Source organism: Scleropages formosus, chromosome 2, assembly GCF_900964775.1.
Source record: "Scleropages formosus chromosome 2, fSclFor1.1, whole genome shotgun sequence".
NCBI classification, from domain to species: domain Eukaryota; kingdom Metazoa; phylum Chordata; class Actinopteri; order Osteoglossiformes; family Osteoglossidae; genus Scleropages; species Scleropages formosus.
Window position 1 is genome coordinate 7,296,266 of NC_041807.1, and position 16,415 is coordinate 7,312,680.

At 46.8% G+C, this 16,415-nt stretch overlaps 1 pseudogene; it reads left to right on the plus strand.

Annotated features, from left to right (window-relative positions):
• The first annotated feature begins 11,414 nt into the window (after window positions 1–11,414).
• On the plus strand, window positions 11,415–13,090 carry LOC108927227 (perilipin-2 pseudogene; annotated as a pseudogene).
• Window positions 13,091–16,415: the final 3,325 nt, after the last annotated feature.

Consider the following 16,415-nt stretch of genomic DNA (forward strand, 5'->3'; position numbering starts at 1 on the left):
TCTGCAGTTCCGATAGCTGGCTTACTTCCCTTCGTGCTGCCTTGATCTTGGCCTCTAGCCTTCTTTTTCATGGAGGATACTGCTTCTTATGCTTGGTATTCATCTTGTATCCAAGCATCTCAAGGATCACTGTTGCTGTGTTGTACATCAGCTGGTTGGTCTCAGTGATGGTCACAGTAGGGATTGTTCGTAGTGCTGCATTCACATCTTCTAGTAGACTTTCAGTAGGTACTTCACTTAGTCTTGGTAATCAGCCACAGGGGCTCTAGGTGTCCTTCTTAGCCATGATCTTATCTCTTAGGTCAGATGCTCTTGCATTCAGCTTAAAAGGGTTCATTGTTCTTGGGGCTTGGTATCCAATCTCAGAGTGTGGGGATGATGATATCTCCCATCATTCCAACAGTTCCCTATTCTCATCTCTTGTCCATGCATGCCCACTTATCGCCAGTATGTCCTGGTTCCCCAACATCTGGCGCAGACCTTGTTAATCCGGGCAACGTCTGAGCCGGCATGACTCTTTGTATGTTTCGCTTAGGCAGAGCCAAGCGTAAAGAGGTCTTGCCTAAAGACCCCCAACTGGAGGTAGGCCATGACTGGTATTCAAACCCCAGCTTTCCCAGGTGAAAGGCAGCGATCTTACCACTACACTATCCAGCTGCTATCTATATATCTATATCTATATATATCATATAAAAAAAAAAAAAAATTCTACACACATTTTTTTGTACTTCTATCCATTCTATTATACTGAGCTCACTTCTATATCACTAATTATGACCTCTATTATCTTATACTGAACCTGATTCATTATTAACTATGAACCTCCATTCACACCTGCTTTAGCTGATGCCTTTGTCCTGGGTTTTACAGTGTTTTTACAATGCTTAAGTCACAAAGATGACAATATGGGGTGAAACCCTGCTGCACAAAAGCAGTCCAGGAGTGAATTACATAGTTATTAAAGAGAGGAAAGTTGAACAAGAGAAGAAGCCAGACTGCTGCAAAGGATTGGGGACACAGTGGGGTTGGGGTACCGTGGGAAGGGTCTCAGGTACTACAGAGGGGGTGTTCAGACAGAGCGGAGCTCTACTGACAGCTGTGTTGGGTGTGTTGTCTGTATCTGTCACAGCTCCGGAAGAGAGACAAGAGCAAATGCGAATGAGCGGCAGGGTTAGCCTGAGATGTGATCAATAAGGAGCTGGTGCCCTCTGTCCTCTTCCTTTTGTGGGGAGTCCATGGTAGGGGGGTGGATCGAAGGACTCCTCTGCGGTTCTGTCAGAGACAGGTAGTCAGATTGCTGCCCTGATGGGTTTGGGGGGGGGGGGGGGTTACTGCAATGCTAAGGCCCTTTGTTCCTTACTCATCTTGTACATAGAGTGTAAGAGAAGGGAGCAGGGTTCATGTGTTGTGGTAATTTTGAACACAGAGACAACTCATTTTAGTAACCATTCCATATAAGTATTTTAAATGCTAATGGATGCTGATGAACTGATCCAAGGGAAATGTTTAATTTCACACTGCAAAAACAATCCTTTAGTGTCCTCATCAAACCTACAATGATTTTAACCTGAACAAAAATTTCTATTGTTACCGTGGGTGTGTGCATTTTTTTTTCCAGACTGGCTAGCGGTTTTAGTTAGGTTTTTAATTACATCTAACGTTCTGGGGGAAAAAAAGGCATTTTCAGGGACTTATTTAAAATTCAAGCACATTTCAAACCTTGAAATCACCACTATTAAGACAGCACAAACATAGTTATGTGAAAATTCTTTGGGGGGGAAAAAAAGAAGAGAATTTAGCTACCTTGAGACATTCTCCAGTGGAAACTTCACATACAGTTAGAATGGAGGTGTTCTGGGCTTTGTTCGGCCAACTCACGGGAACCTTTTCATTGGTAACCCACCTCACCATGGCAATGTAATATTCACTAGAAGGAACAAAACCCTGACAGTGACTTATGGACTTCTTACGTTTAGTCGTCATCATTAATCTCTTTATTTACACCTGTAATTTACACCTTTCACTTATGCCTTTTACTCACGCCTTTTAACCGTGAATTCCTGGAAAACAGAGCAAGTGAAGTTAGTAAAAGCTAGCTTGGTGTTCACATGCTCTTCCTACAACTCAGTCACTCACTTGTCACTTGTTTTCATGAGCTCTCAGATGCCCTGTTGCAGCCCACTGTTAATACTAAGTTTTTATATCTTTTACTTATGCCTTTCATTTACACCTTTTACTTACACCTTTTCAGTTAGACCAATACATGACTAATTTTTTTTAATACTTCAAATGAAATTGGTGCTCAAAATAGTAAAGATTAATGCACTTAGTTATATTTTCCCTGACATGTTTTCTGTTCTTCGGTTTAATAAATCACTTTGCGTTGCTGACAGACTTATTCAATTCATTTTTATGGAGCGCTCTTCTCACGCATTGACACAGAGCGCTTTAACACAGGCATAAGGCAAGAATGACTACCATAATATACTACTTTTTTAGAGCTATAAGTATGCCTACTGGCCATGGAGGAAAGGAACAAAAACTCCCAACTGAAAGTTGAGGGAGAAAAAAAATCTCTAGGGTGTCCAAGGGCCTGTGGTTGCCCACCTCTCCTGGGCATTCTAGATTTAGTAACAATTCTAAGCCAGTTAACAAGTAATGATAGTGTTGCTATTAGGTATCTTGAATCCCCAGTTCAGCATGGAACTTCTCCTCCATCATGGTAGTTGATCATCATCTTCAGTCAGCATGGAATTTGTCTGTCACCTGTGCTCGGCCTCCTCAAGTCTTATGCAGTGAGGCAGTGCTCGACAAGAAGAAATAACAGTAATTTGTAACTTAAGTCAATTTAATATGCATTTGTATAAATGTGGTAAAAACAACCAAGGCAAGTAGGATTACATTTTGAGGTGGAATGCCTGAGTGAACATGTAAGTCTTTAGTCTGGATTTGAAAACAGAAACAGATGGGACATTTCTGACAGTAACTGGTAGACTATTCCACAGTTTAGGAGCTATATAACTAAAGGTGCAACCTGAGGTCTTAGTTGATCACAGGTACTTTAAGGAAACCTGCATCCAATGAACGAAGATATTGGCCAGGGATATAAAAATCAATAATCTCACAAAGGTAAGTTGGAGCAATGCCATATACTGCCTTATAGGTTAAAAGAAGGATTTTATAATCAACTCTAAGTGCGATGTAGTAATGATTTGAATGTAATGATTTAAGTACCGGTGTTATATGGTCATACTTCCTAGTTCTAGTGACAATTTTTGCAGCAGCATTTTGTACCAACTGCAGCCTGGATAGTCTGGTATGGACAGCCTGACAAAGCATTACAATAGTCCAGCCTGGTTGAGACAAAAGCATAAACCAGTCTCTCAGCAACCTATCTACACAAGAATCGCTGTAATTTAGCTATGTTTCTTAACTGAAGGAAGCATGACTTAGTCAAAGCATTTACATGAGTTACAAATGACAGCTTCCTGTCCAACAGGACACCCAAATCCTTGACACAATCCATACCCTTAAAAGTAATACCATTTGTTGTGAAGACTGGTGTGATTATGTTGAGAGTTTTGGCATCACCACCCACCACAAGTACCTCTGTTTAACTGGCATTTGGAGATAAATTTAACTCATCCATAATTTTATACTGGTAAAACAATTACCTAAAGCCCCCACCTGTGCTGGATCATCAGGCTTGAATGATACATATAGCTGTGTGTCATGGGCATATGAATGGAAATTCACAGTGTGGTTACGAATGTCACCCAAGGGTAACATATAGACTGAGAACAGTAATGGCCCCAACACAGAGCCCTGTGGCACACCATACTGAACCGTAGTTGAGATGGAGGGGGTGCAGACATCAGATTTCACTACAAATTGCTCACGGTTAGCTAAATACGAGTCAAACCACTTCAGAATGGTACCTCTTAGTCCAACCAGGTTTTCAAGTCTACTCAGTAGGATACTGTGGTCTACAGTATCAAAGGCAGCGCTCAAGTCCCGTAACATAAGAATCGAGATCTTACCATCAGAAGAGGTGAGAATGTCAATCATTAACAACACGTGTGAGTGCCATTTCGGTGCTGTGACCAGTGCAAAAACCAAACTGAAATTTTTCAAATATATTATGATTAAGATATTTTACAATTCGGGAAGCAACGATCTTTTCTAGAATTTTCAATAAAAACGGTAGATTGGAGATGGGTCTATAATTATTATATGGGTTATTACAATCCAGATCCGATTTCTTTAGTAGGGGTCTAATAACAGATTTTAAAAGCTTTTGGAACACAGCAATTTAGTAACGACGTATTAACAACAACAGGTTCTGCAAACACGGAAACTGCAGCTTTCAGTAATTTAGGGGACATTGGGCCTGATTGGGTCTAAAAGACAGGTAGCACCTTTCATAGAGCGAATAAAAAGGTGTAAGTAAAGGCAAATAACATTTCACTGTCCTGACTGACTCGACTGGTTTGCGCTAAAATCAAATACATTTTGTACATTTTTTCCTTATACTACACACCGAAACACCACTTTTGTGACGTTACTATAAACATTTAAAACAATTAAACAGGAATGGAGGAAAAAGAATGCACATTTGACTGCTCAAACCTAAAGAGCGCAGACTGAGTTCTCCTTTTTATTGGAAAACAGGGAGCAGGCAAGAGAATGGCCAAGGCACAGGGAAGGGTTACGCGACCGGCGAACGTTGTTGAAGGACAAGAACCGAGGTCGGTAATCCAGAATGTGCTGCGGTAACCGCAGGTCGAGCAGGAAGCAGCGGCTGTACATTACTGAGGTTCCGCCTTGGGGAACCCTCGGCGTTGCCTTTTATCCGTTATCCCATCAGGGTGCAGCAGGTGTCGCCGATGTGCTGGCAGATGGGGTTGTGACAAGCGCAAAGTTCGACAATACAGGAAAATACGTAGTTTTATAATTATAATGTAAGCAGTTTTACTGTACAGTCTATCAAAACATGCAGGAATACGGCAGTTAACTTGCCAGCAGTTCTTTCAGGGGCCAAATATACATGAGCCGTTTAACCGCATAAGATTTTCAGTAATGAGATAAAATGACAAGATATTTGTGATGTGCTTATAATTTTTAATTACATTTTATGTAATTTTATGAACAGAATAAAAATTAATTGTAACATGTAAAAGAGCTGTTACGTGATTTTAACTGCAAGAATAATAGCGTGCGCATTTAAAATCAGCAAGAACGTGCTGTAATAGGGAAACTCAAACTTGGAAGGAAAACGTGTATTTTTACTGACACCTGTGGCTGTGAATGTCCGCATCTGTGGTTTATAATCTGTTAAAGTTTGGATTCCCTGCCACAACCAACGTGCGTCTTGAGTGCAGGTAGACTCTGATTCTGCCTTCCTGCTATATTCCTGTTTCGTGCTGGCGATGGCTTTGCGGAGCTCCTACTTACACTTGTACGCGTCCATGTCTCTGGACTGAAACGCGCGATATGCGCACGGATCTTATTTCAGATTTCAGCGGTAATCCACGGTTTTTGGTTAGGGAATGAGCAGATTGTTTTATGGGGTATGCAGACACTTACACAGTACCGGATGAAGTCCGTGACCACTGTGTGGCATACTCGTCCACATTGGAGGATGAGTTTCTGAACATGTCCCAGGCCACGGACGGAGTCAAAGCAGTCCTGGAGCCTTTCCTCCGCTTCTGGTGTCCAGCGCTGCACTGGACGCGTCACGGACTCCTCTCACTTCAATTTATGCTTGTAAACCGGGAGCAGTAGAATCGAGCTGTGATCTGACTGCCCGAGGTGCGGATGCTGTAGGGAGCGGTACGCGCCTTTGTGTGAAATGTAGCAGTGGTCAAGGGTGTTTGAGCCTCTTGTGGGGCAGAAGATGTGCTGATGGTATTTTGGGTATACGTTCCTGAAGTCGGCTTGGTTAAAGTCCCCAGAGATAATAAACAGGCCATCTGGGTGCTTGTTCTCATACTTAGTGACGACGTGGTACAGTTCGTTCAGAGCGCTGTGTGTGTTCCCTTAGGGTGGGATGTAAACTGCAGCCATGAGCACAGCCGAGAACTCTCTGGGCAGGTAGAATGGTCGGCATTTGATCAAAAGGTATTCAAGGTCTGGAGTGCAGTTCTGTAAAATCACTTCCACATTTGTACACCATGAGTCGTTAATAAGAAAGCATAGGCCTCCTCCTCTTTTTTCCCCGATGAATCAGTCCCATCTGCGCGCCCTCGGACTGGACCACGTGGTCCGGCGTGCTGGCGGTGAGCCACATCTCCGTAAAGCAGAAAACACAGCAGTTCCGTAGGTCTCTTCGGAATTTAAGTCGTCCTCTGAGATCGTCCAGTTTGTTGTCCAGAGACTGAGCGTTGGACAAGAAAATGCTGAGCATTGGAGGTCGTAGCCCACGGCGTTTTGCTCTCACCTGCGCGGCCCTGCAGCCCTGTTTCCGGGCTTGGGTCTTCTGAGTGGTCCCAGGTGAGTTGCGGCCGTGTTGTTTGCGGCAGAGTGAAGGTAGCGATTTCAACTCTCTAACACCAAGAATTGCGTCTAATCGCACTGTTTCATGCATTTTCAGAAGTGTTTGGCGATCATAAGTAATCAGAGAGTAAACTGGCTGGAAGGATAGCGACACAAACAAAACAATACACACTAACAAGTCTGCGAGGATAAGCAATCAACATGTCACCACGCACCGGTGCCATGTGACGGTGCCAAAAGGACATCATCATCCACAAAAAGCAGAGACGTCACCTTCCGACTCCCACACTGAATGCCCTCCTGACCTTGACTGCGCCTTGATATCCTGTCCATGAAGACCACAAACAGGAGTGGAGACAAGGCACAACCTTGGCGGAGTCCAACACCCATACTGAAGGAGCTTGACTTAATACCAAGTATGGGGATACAGCTTTCGCTCCATGTGTACAGAGACTAAATGGCCCGCAGTAGTGGCCCCGGCACCCCATACTCCCTAACAACCTCCCACAGAATTTCTAGGGGAACACAGTCATAGGCCTTCTCCAAGTCCACAAAACACATGTAGACTGGATTAGCGAACTCCCATGCCCCTTCATTTATCTGTGAGAGGGTAAAAAGCTGGTCCACTGTTCCACGGCCAGGACAGAATCTGCATTGTTCCTCTTCAATCTGAGGTTCAACTATTGACCAGAGCCTCCTTTCCAGCACCCTGGCATAGACTTTCCCAGGGAGGCTGAGAAGTGCGATACCCCGATAGTTGGCACACACTCTCCAGTCCCCTTTTCTAAAGATAAGGACCACCACCCCAGTTTGCCAATCTAAAGACACTGTCCCTGAGGCCCATGCAACATTGCAGAGGTGTGTCAGCCATGACAGCCCTACACCATCCAGAGCCTTAAGCAGTTCCAAGCAAATCTCATCCACCACCAGTGCTTTGCCACCATGGAGCTTACCAACTACCTCAGTGACTTCCACCAGGGAAATGAACTCTGACAGCCTGGAAGCCTCTGGCCCTGCCCCCTGTAAGGGAGGGTTTAAGAGTTCCTCAAAGTGCTCCTTCCACCTCCCGACAATGTCCTCATCAGAGGTCAGAGTTTCTCCACCCTTGCTGAGCATAGCCTGAGCGAAGCTCCTCCGATCCCTTCTGAGCCGCCGGATGGTTCTCCAGAACCTTTTTGAAGCTCACCGATAGTCATTTTCCATAGCCTCTCCAAACTCCTCCCATGCCCTGGATTTTGCTTCTGCAACTCCAGCCGCTGCTGCCTTTTTTGCCTGCCGGTATCTGTCTACTGAGTCAGGAGTCCCCAGAGCCAACCATGCCCTAAAGGCCTCCTTCAGCTTGACAGCGTCCCTCACCATCGGTGTCCACCAGCAGGTTCTCGGGTTACCGCCGTGACTGGAACCAACAAGCTTTTGGCCACAGCTGTGCCTGACTGTTTCCAGAATGGAGGTTTTGAATAGGGTCCACTCAGACTCCATGTCTCCTACCTCTTCCAGGTCATGGGAGAAGCTCTCCCGGAGGTGCGAGTTAAAATCATTCCAGGCAAGGTCCTCCGACAGTCGTTCCCAGCACACCCTCACTAAACGCTTGGGCCTTCCGGGTCTGTCCATCAGTTTTCCACACCATCTGATCCAACTCACTACTAGATGGTGATCGGTTGACAGCTCAGCATCTTTCTTCACCCAAGTGTCCAGAACATGTGGCCTCAAGTCAGATGGAACGACTACAAAGTCGATCATTGACCTTTGGCCGAAAGAGCTCTGGTACCAAGTACACTTATGAGCATCCTTGTGTTCGAACATAGTGTTTGTTATGGACAAACCATGACAAGCACAGAAGTCCAATAACATTTCACCATTCACGTTCAGATGGGGGAAGCTGTTCTTCCCAAACACCCCCCTCCAGATTTCCCAGTCATTGCCAACGTGAACGTTGAAGTCCCTGAGCAGAACTATGGAGTCTGTAGGTGGAGCCCTGTCCAGAACCCCACCCACCCTCTCCAAGAAGGCCGAATACTCTGAACTGCTGTTTGACTGTTGTGTGTGCTTATGCACCAAAGTTTTCCTCTCTGCAACCTTAAGTCGCATTGAGGCGTACTAAGGCAGGGAGGTCAGTGGGAAATCATAGCTAAAGCACACATACACACATGCACTTGGACAACATGCTTCCTAATAAATCTCTATGAAATGGCTAAGACACAGGACTGGCTCTTCCTTATACAGATATTCAAAACTGACTGTATGACTAATTTATGGAACTATGGAAATTGCCTAGAGTGCTCAGCGTTGTACAAAGCAGCCTGAAAATAATTGTAAGATTTAAACCATTTAATGTAAGAAAGATCCCACATCTGTACATTCATCCGTTTTCACAAAGCACTTATCCAGTTAAGTTCATCAAGACTTTAAAATCTTAAGGACACAAAGTAATGCATTTCCCACATATTTACAGAATTTTCTGTATTCCTTTATCTATTCTGAACTATGCCTTTGCACAGATTCCAGGAGAACTGTCTACCTGTTTACATACTCTTTAATGATTGGAAAAAAAATGTAGATACAGTTTGTGAAGCACATTCAAACATGTCCCTCATGGTCTAAGGCTTATTGCAATGTATTTCTGACTTGCTGTGACATAGTCTCTCTAGGACATGCTGGCTGAAGTGTTATGGCAGGAAAGCTGCAACAAGATCACTTCTACCGAGTGTGTGTTTGGCAGGGGAAAGGAGGGATGAGGTTTAGGGAGAACTATTATAGTGGGGAATGAGAGAGATGATCAGAGATTTACATTCATAATTAAAGCACAATTCCCCAACTGTGACCTCAGTTAAGAGCACCTCATTCATCCTTTAGAACCACTGCATACACACTGAATACTACACTGAATATGGTGAAGTAGAAATGTTCAGGACCTTGCAACAGCACTGAGCTTCTCCACCTCGGTCACTTGCTTGTCCCACTCCGAGAGTATCTACAGTTACAAACCTCAGCAGATCTGTCACACTGGAGGGGGCAGTTATGAAAAGGCCCTGCGATATGCTGACTCCGCTCTCAGATGCAAGACACATTAGAAACAGAGGGCCATTTTTAGCTTCTGACTTTCACTCCATCTTCTTTAATTGAGCTGACTCCTTGGAGCTGTGAAGTGTATGATTAATTCCCTTACTTTCCAGGAATACTCACTGTGGTGAGAAAGCAACGGTGATCTGCTACTCACTTGCACACTGAAACAGAAACACACATGCTCACACATACACATGCAGAAATACACAAACCTATGCAGAAGTGCAGAAACAATTGCATGATGGGGAAAAAAAGACAAAAGAAACCCAGCATGAATGTGAGAAAAGTTCAGTGGATTGTCACTGAGAGGGCCATCCTTCTTCCTTCTTAGTGACAGGGCTGTCATCTGTGAACTTGTAGTGTCAGGTCTGCTTGCATGGTAGCACACAGCCACCTCACAGAGCCCCTGACCCTACTAAAGAGTGCGCAGTCATCTGGCCTGACATGGTACAGGGATGGTGAAAGAGGCTAGTGAGGAAGACTATAATCAAACCTTGGCTCTGGAAGCCAGGTTGCCTGGCACACTGCCAAGTAAATTTTCAGTGCCATCTTCAGCAACTTTTCCCACACCTGAAGACTCACAAATAGCTGGGCCTCTGGCCTGTTACGCTCTGTCAAGGTGTCCACTGGCAAGAGGATTGAGCAGAGGGGGTTAATGGAGTCTCAACACACAGCACAGCTCACAGCTCTTGCTGAGCACAGGGGTCTCTGCACTGGTCCGTTACAGTTCTCACTCTGCCCTAAGAATCCCTCGCAGCTCTATAGCAGCTTACTTCCTGCTCAGGGGGCAGACTGCCTTATATAAGTAGACAAAAAAGAAGAGTTGAATCAAAAACAAACATTCAGCTGGCATTCTTCAGGTTACAAATCTACGTGCCAACTGTACTTACTGCTTCTGCCATCTGTACAAGGCAGTGATATGTATGATGGTCTCACTGAAGCCACTGGAACTGTAGTGTGTGTGTCACTTCCACCAAGTCCACTTTGAGGACTGGCTCCTGTAGGTGGGGGATGTTTTCTTGCGGATGCAAAGGCACACAGGGAGAGCTTCAGCTCTTCCAGCTACACCACTATATAGCAACGGTTTCTCACCTGTGTGGAAGACACCTGCTTACTCCCACTCAAATGAATGTGGGTGGGATCAGTGAATGGAGGGGTTGGGAGAATGTTGCTGTGCTCTTCACAGTTCGGAAAGCAAGTCAGTTTTTGACTTTGACACCGATTTGGTAGCGCAAATGCCTTCTCTCCCTCAGAGTTGAATTCCTTTCAATTCAGAAAGGGTCCTAGAAGTCAATTTCTTTAACATGGTTCTTTCAAAATCACCTTACTGCTTTATAAATTTGCTCAACACCATCTACTATGATTAAGTATTTGTTATTTTAACACCACTATAGACAGCTACTTGAGTAATGTGAACTAGCACCTGGTATTAAACTGTGCTTCATCAATCATATTTTTCAAGTAGCTGTATAAAACTTCACCACAATATCGCCGATTACTCATCACCTTCTAGTAGTTTTTCTTTTGAGAGACACAGACTGTCTGAAACCACTTGTCCCGAATCGGGTCGCAGCAAACCAGAACCTAACCCGGCAACACAGGGATCAAGGCTGGAGGAGGGGGAGGACATTAGTCCACTGCAAGCTGCCTGGAAAGCGCGACGTTTGCTACAGGTGGCCGCAACTTGTCAGCAGTTTTTTCAGGAGCCAAATATACGTGAGTTGTTTAACCGCATAAGATTGTTTCAGTAATCAGATAAAGTGACTAGATATTTGTGATGTGCTTATTTTTAATCACGTTTTATGTAATTTTATGAACAGAAAAAAAATTTATTGTAACATGTAAAAGAGCTGTTACGTGATTTTAATTGCAAGAATAATAGCATGCGCTTTTAAAATAAGGAAGAACGTGCTATAATAGGAAACTTAGAAGTAAAACATCATTGTTAGATGTCGCTTTATTCATGTGCAGCTCCAATGAATGCTTAAGAACAACTGGACTGAAGAGGAGAATCCTGCTATACGGGGACCGCTATACGGAACCGCGCTATGCGGGAACGCCACTATACGGGGACCCGCTAGTCCAAAGACATGCTGTTCATGTTCCCCCTTAGTGTGTGAGTGACACAGAGAGCGTGTGTGTGTTCCACTAATGTATGAATGAGTGTAAGTCGTGTATAGAGTGGGCACGAGCTCTGGGTTTAACGTTTGTGGTTCGTTGCTAGTGGCTTAATTTTTTTGTCAGGTTGTACAAAAAGACATGGCATCAGTGGAAGTTGCTCCCTGTCAGAATGTGGTCACCCGAGTGGTGAGCCTTCCTCTGGTGAGCTCCACCTATGACCTGGTGTCCTCTGTCTACAGCAGCACCAAGGACAGCCACCCCTACATCAAGTCTGTGCGTGAGGTGGCTGAGATGGGAGTGAAAACCATCACATCAGTGGCCCTCACTGGTGCTATGCTCCTCATTGGCAAGCTGGAGCCCCAGACTGCGATTGCAAATGACCTCGCCTGCAAAGGCCTGGACAAGATAGAGAAGAAACTGCCGATTCTGCACCAGCCATCTGAGCAGATCATTGCTACGGCTAAGAATGTAGTGATGGGAGCCAAGGAGGCAGTGGCTGTCACTGTGAGTGGTGCCCGGGACACAGTGTCTCACACTCTGACGGGTGTGGTGAGTAAGACCAAAGGGGCAGTGCAGGACAATGCAGAAATGACCAAGGATGTGGTCAGTGGCAGTGTTAATACAGTCATGGGTGGCTGTGTGGCTCAGCTGGTCGGTAGTGGTGTGGACACTGTGCTGAGTACATCGGAGAACCTGGTGGATCAGTACCTTCCACTGACAGAGGAGGAACTAGAGAAGGAGGCCAGAAGCCCAGCTACTACGTGTGGCTGGGGTATCTCTCGGAGAAGCTGCGCGAGAAGGCATACCAACAGGCCATTGACAAGATTGAATATGCAAGGAAAAACATTGATGGGGCCAACCAGAAGTTGCAGGAGAAATTTCACTCCTGGGTTGAGTGGAGGACAAGTGGACACACCACTGGGGAGCAGAATGAAACTGAGCACATTGAATCACGCACACTGGCCATCACCTGCAGCCTCACTCACCAGCTGCAGACTACATGCCTGACCCTAGTCTCCAACCTCCAGGGCCTCCCTCAGAGCATCCAGAGTCAGGCACTGTCTGTAGCTCGTTCCGCCTCCGAGGTTTATGACAACTTCAGCAAAGCTTCCGCCTTCAGGGATATCTCTGATGGCATGCTGACCAGAAGCAAAGTGTAGCTGACCAAAATGAAGGATTCCTTGGATGACATCATGGACTACCTGGTTAACAACACGCCCCTCAACTGGCTGAAAAGAATCTTCTAGATGTAAATGCTTTGCGTTGAATTTCTGCTGCCTGAGACCATGTTTGCAGACCTAGCATCTGAACCTGAAGAAAGTGACGCACCCACTGCCTCTGTGAACAGCCTTGCCCCTCCAACTTCATCTGTGCAACATTGAATACATCAATGAAATTCCTTGTCACTGGTATTTAGGGCATCTCACTTGATTTTTTGAAAGTTTGTGTAACAATTGTCCAAGTGTAATGTACTGATTTACAATAACAAAGCATTAAAATCACTTTTGGATATTTTCTATTAAAACCATGTGCATGTAATGGGAATAAAAAAAAAATCTAGCAGTGTAAATGACCTCTGTTGGTCATGTTGGTGCCCTGCTGGTTCGGTTGGTTGGAGGGTGTGTTGGTTTGGTGGATTTGTTAGTTTGGTATGTTTGTTACATTGGTGTGTTGGTTTGGCTTGGTGGACTTGGTGGTTTGGATTTGCTAGCTTGGTGGATTTGTTGGTTTGGCTTGGTGGATTTGGTAGTTTTGATATGTTAGTTTGGTGCATGTGTTGGTTTGGTGCGTTTCTTCTAGTTGCAAACTATAAGCCTATTTATAATTTCACAAAAAAGTTTGATACTAAGATATAGCCTGATATCCCATACAATTTTAAATGAATTAGTTAAAATTGTAAAGGACATCTGTTATTGGAAATGCTGCAGGGTTTTTTTTTTTTTTTTTACACTCTTGAACAAAGCACACACACACACCCTTTCTGACCCGCTTGTCCCATACGGGGTTGCAGGGATCCGTAGCCTAAACCAGCAACACAGAGCGTAGGGCTGGAGGGGGAGGGGACACACCTAGAACGGGATGCCAGTCCGTCACAAGGCACCTCAAACAGGACTCGAACCCCAGACCCACCGGAGAGTAGGACCTGATCCAAACCACTGCGCCACCACGCCCCCAGCTTGAACAAAGCAAAGTTCGAAAATACAGGAAAATAGTTTTCTAATTATAATGTAAGCAGTTTTACTGTACAGTCTAGCACAACATCCAGGAATATGGCAGTTAACTTCTCAGCAGTTCTTTTAGGAGTCAATATACATGAGCTGCCCCTCCTTGAACCACCACCTTACCGTGGTGGAGGGGTTTGAGTGCCTGAATGATTTCAGGAGCTATGTTGCCTGGGGCTATATGCCCCTGGTAGGGTCCCCCATGGCAAACAGGTCCTGGATGACAGACGAGACAAAGTGAGGTTCAAAAGCCCCTTATGATGACAATTAAACCAGGGCTTTTGTTTACCCCGCCCGGTATGGGGTCACCGGGGCCCCACCCTGGAGCCAGGCCTGGGGGGGGGGGCTCGCATGCGAGCGCCTGGTGGCCAGGTCTATGCCCACGGGGCCTGGCAGGCTCAGCCTGAAGCCATGACGTGGAGCCGCTCTTTGGTGGGCTCACCACCTGCTGGAGAGACCGTAAGGGGCCGGTGCGTTGTGATTTGGACGGTGGTCGGGGCCGAGTGCCCGGCCAACCCAAACCTCGGGTGCCAACTCTGGTTTTTGGGACTTGGAATGTCACCTCACTGGCGGGGAAGGAGACTGAGCTGGTGCGGGAGGTTGAGAGATACCGTCCAGATATAGCCGAGCTCACTTCCACTCGCAGCTTGGGTTCTGGAACCACTCTTCTTGACCAGGGGTGAACTCTCCATTATTCTGGCGTTGCCCAGGGTGAGAGACGGCGGGCCGGTGTGGGCTTGTTAATAGCCCCCCAGTTCAGCCGCCATGTGTTGGAGTCTACCCCGGTGAATGAGAGGGTCATCTCCCTGCGCCTTCGGGTCAGGAAACGGTCTCTCGCTGTCGTTTGTGCTTATGCGCCTAGCAACAGTGTAGAGTACCTGGCCTTCTTGGAGTCCCTGGGGGGCGTGCTGGAAAGTGCTCCCACTGGGAACTCTGTCGTTCTACTGGGGGACTTTAACGCCCACGTGGGCAGCGACAGTGACACCTGGAGGGGCGTGATTGGGAGGAACGGCCTCCCTGATCTGAACCTGAGCGGTGAGTTGTTATTGGATTTCTGTGCTAGTCACGGTTTGTCCATAACAACCACCATGTTCATGCATAAGGGTGTCCATCAGTGCACTTGGCACCAGGACACCCTAGGTCGGAGGTCGATGATCGACTTTGTAGTCGTTTCTTCTGATCTTCGGCCATATGTCTTGGACACTTGGGTGAAGAGAGGGGCTGAACTGTCAACTGATCACCACCTGGTGGTGAGCTGGATCCGATGGCGGGGGAAAAAGCTGGACAGACCTGGCAGGCCCAAACGCATAGTGAGGGTCTGTTGGGAACATTTGGCGGAGGCCCCTGTCAGAGAGGTCTTCAACTCCCACCTCCAACAGAGCTTCAGCCAGGTCCTGAGGGAGGCGGGGGACATTGAGTTTGAATGGACTATGTTCCACACCTCCATTGTCGGGGCGGCGGTTCGGAACTGCGGCCATAAAGTCTCCGGCACCTGTCGCGGCGGCAATCCCCGAACACGGTGGTGGACACCGGAGGTAAGGGAATGCCGTCAAGCTGAAGAAGGAGTTCTATTGGGCCTGGCTGGCTCATGGGACTCCTGAAGCAGCTGACAGGTACCAGCGGGCCAGACGGAACGCGGCTCTGGCAGTCGCCGCGGCAAAAACTCGGGCTTGGGAGGAGTTCGGTGAGGCCATGGAGGAAGACTTTCAGTCGGCCTCAAAGAGATTCTGGCAAACTGTCTGGCGACTCAGAGGGGGGAAGCAGTGTTCCGCCAACACTGTTTACAGTGGAAGTGGTGCGCTGCTGACCTCAGCTGAGGATGTCCTCGGGCAGTGGAAGGAGTACTTTGAGGATCTCCTCAATCCCTCCGACACGCCTTCCGTAGAGGAAGCTGAGGCCGGGGACTCGGAGGGGGACTCGTCCATTACCCTGCCTGAAGTTACTGAGGTAGTCAACTCCTCGGTGGCAAGGCTCCGGGGGTGAATGAGATCCGCTCCGAGTTTCTCAAGTCTCTGGATGTTGTGGGGCTGTCTTGGTTGACACGCCTCTGCAGCATTGCGTGGAGCTCGGGAACGGTGCCTCTGGACTGGCAGACCGGGGTGGTGGTCCCTCTTTTTAAGAAGGGGGACCGGAGATTGTGTTCCAACTATAGGGGGATCACACTCCTTAGCCTCCCTGGGAAAGTCTATGCCGGGGTACTGGAGAGGAGAATCCGACCGATAGTCGAACCTCGGATTCAGGAGGAACAATGCGGTTTTCACCTTGGCCGTAGAACACTGGACCAGCTCTATACCCTCACTAGGATGTTGGAGGGTTCATGGGAGTTTGCCCAACCAGTCCATATGTGTTTTGTGGACCTGGAGAAGGCGTTCGACCGTGTCCCTCGTGGCATCCTGTGGGGGGTACTTCGGGATTATGGGGTTCAGGGCTCGCTGCTACGGGCTGTTCATTCCCTGTATGACCGGAGCAGGAGCTTGGTTCGCATTGCCGGCAGTAAGTCAGACCTGTTCCTGG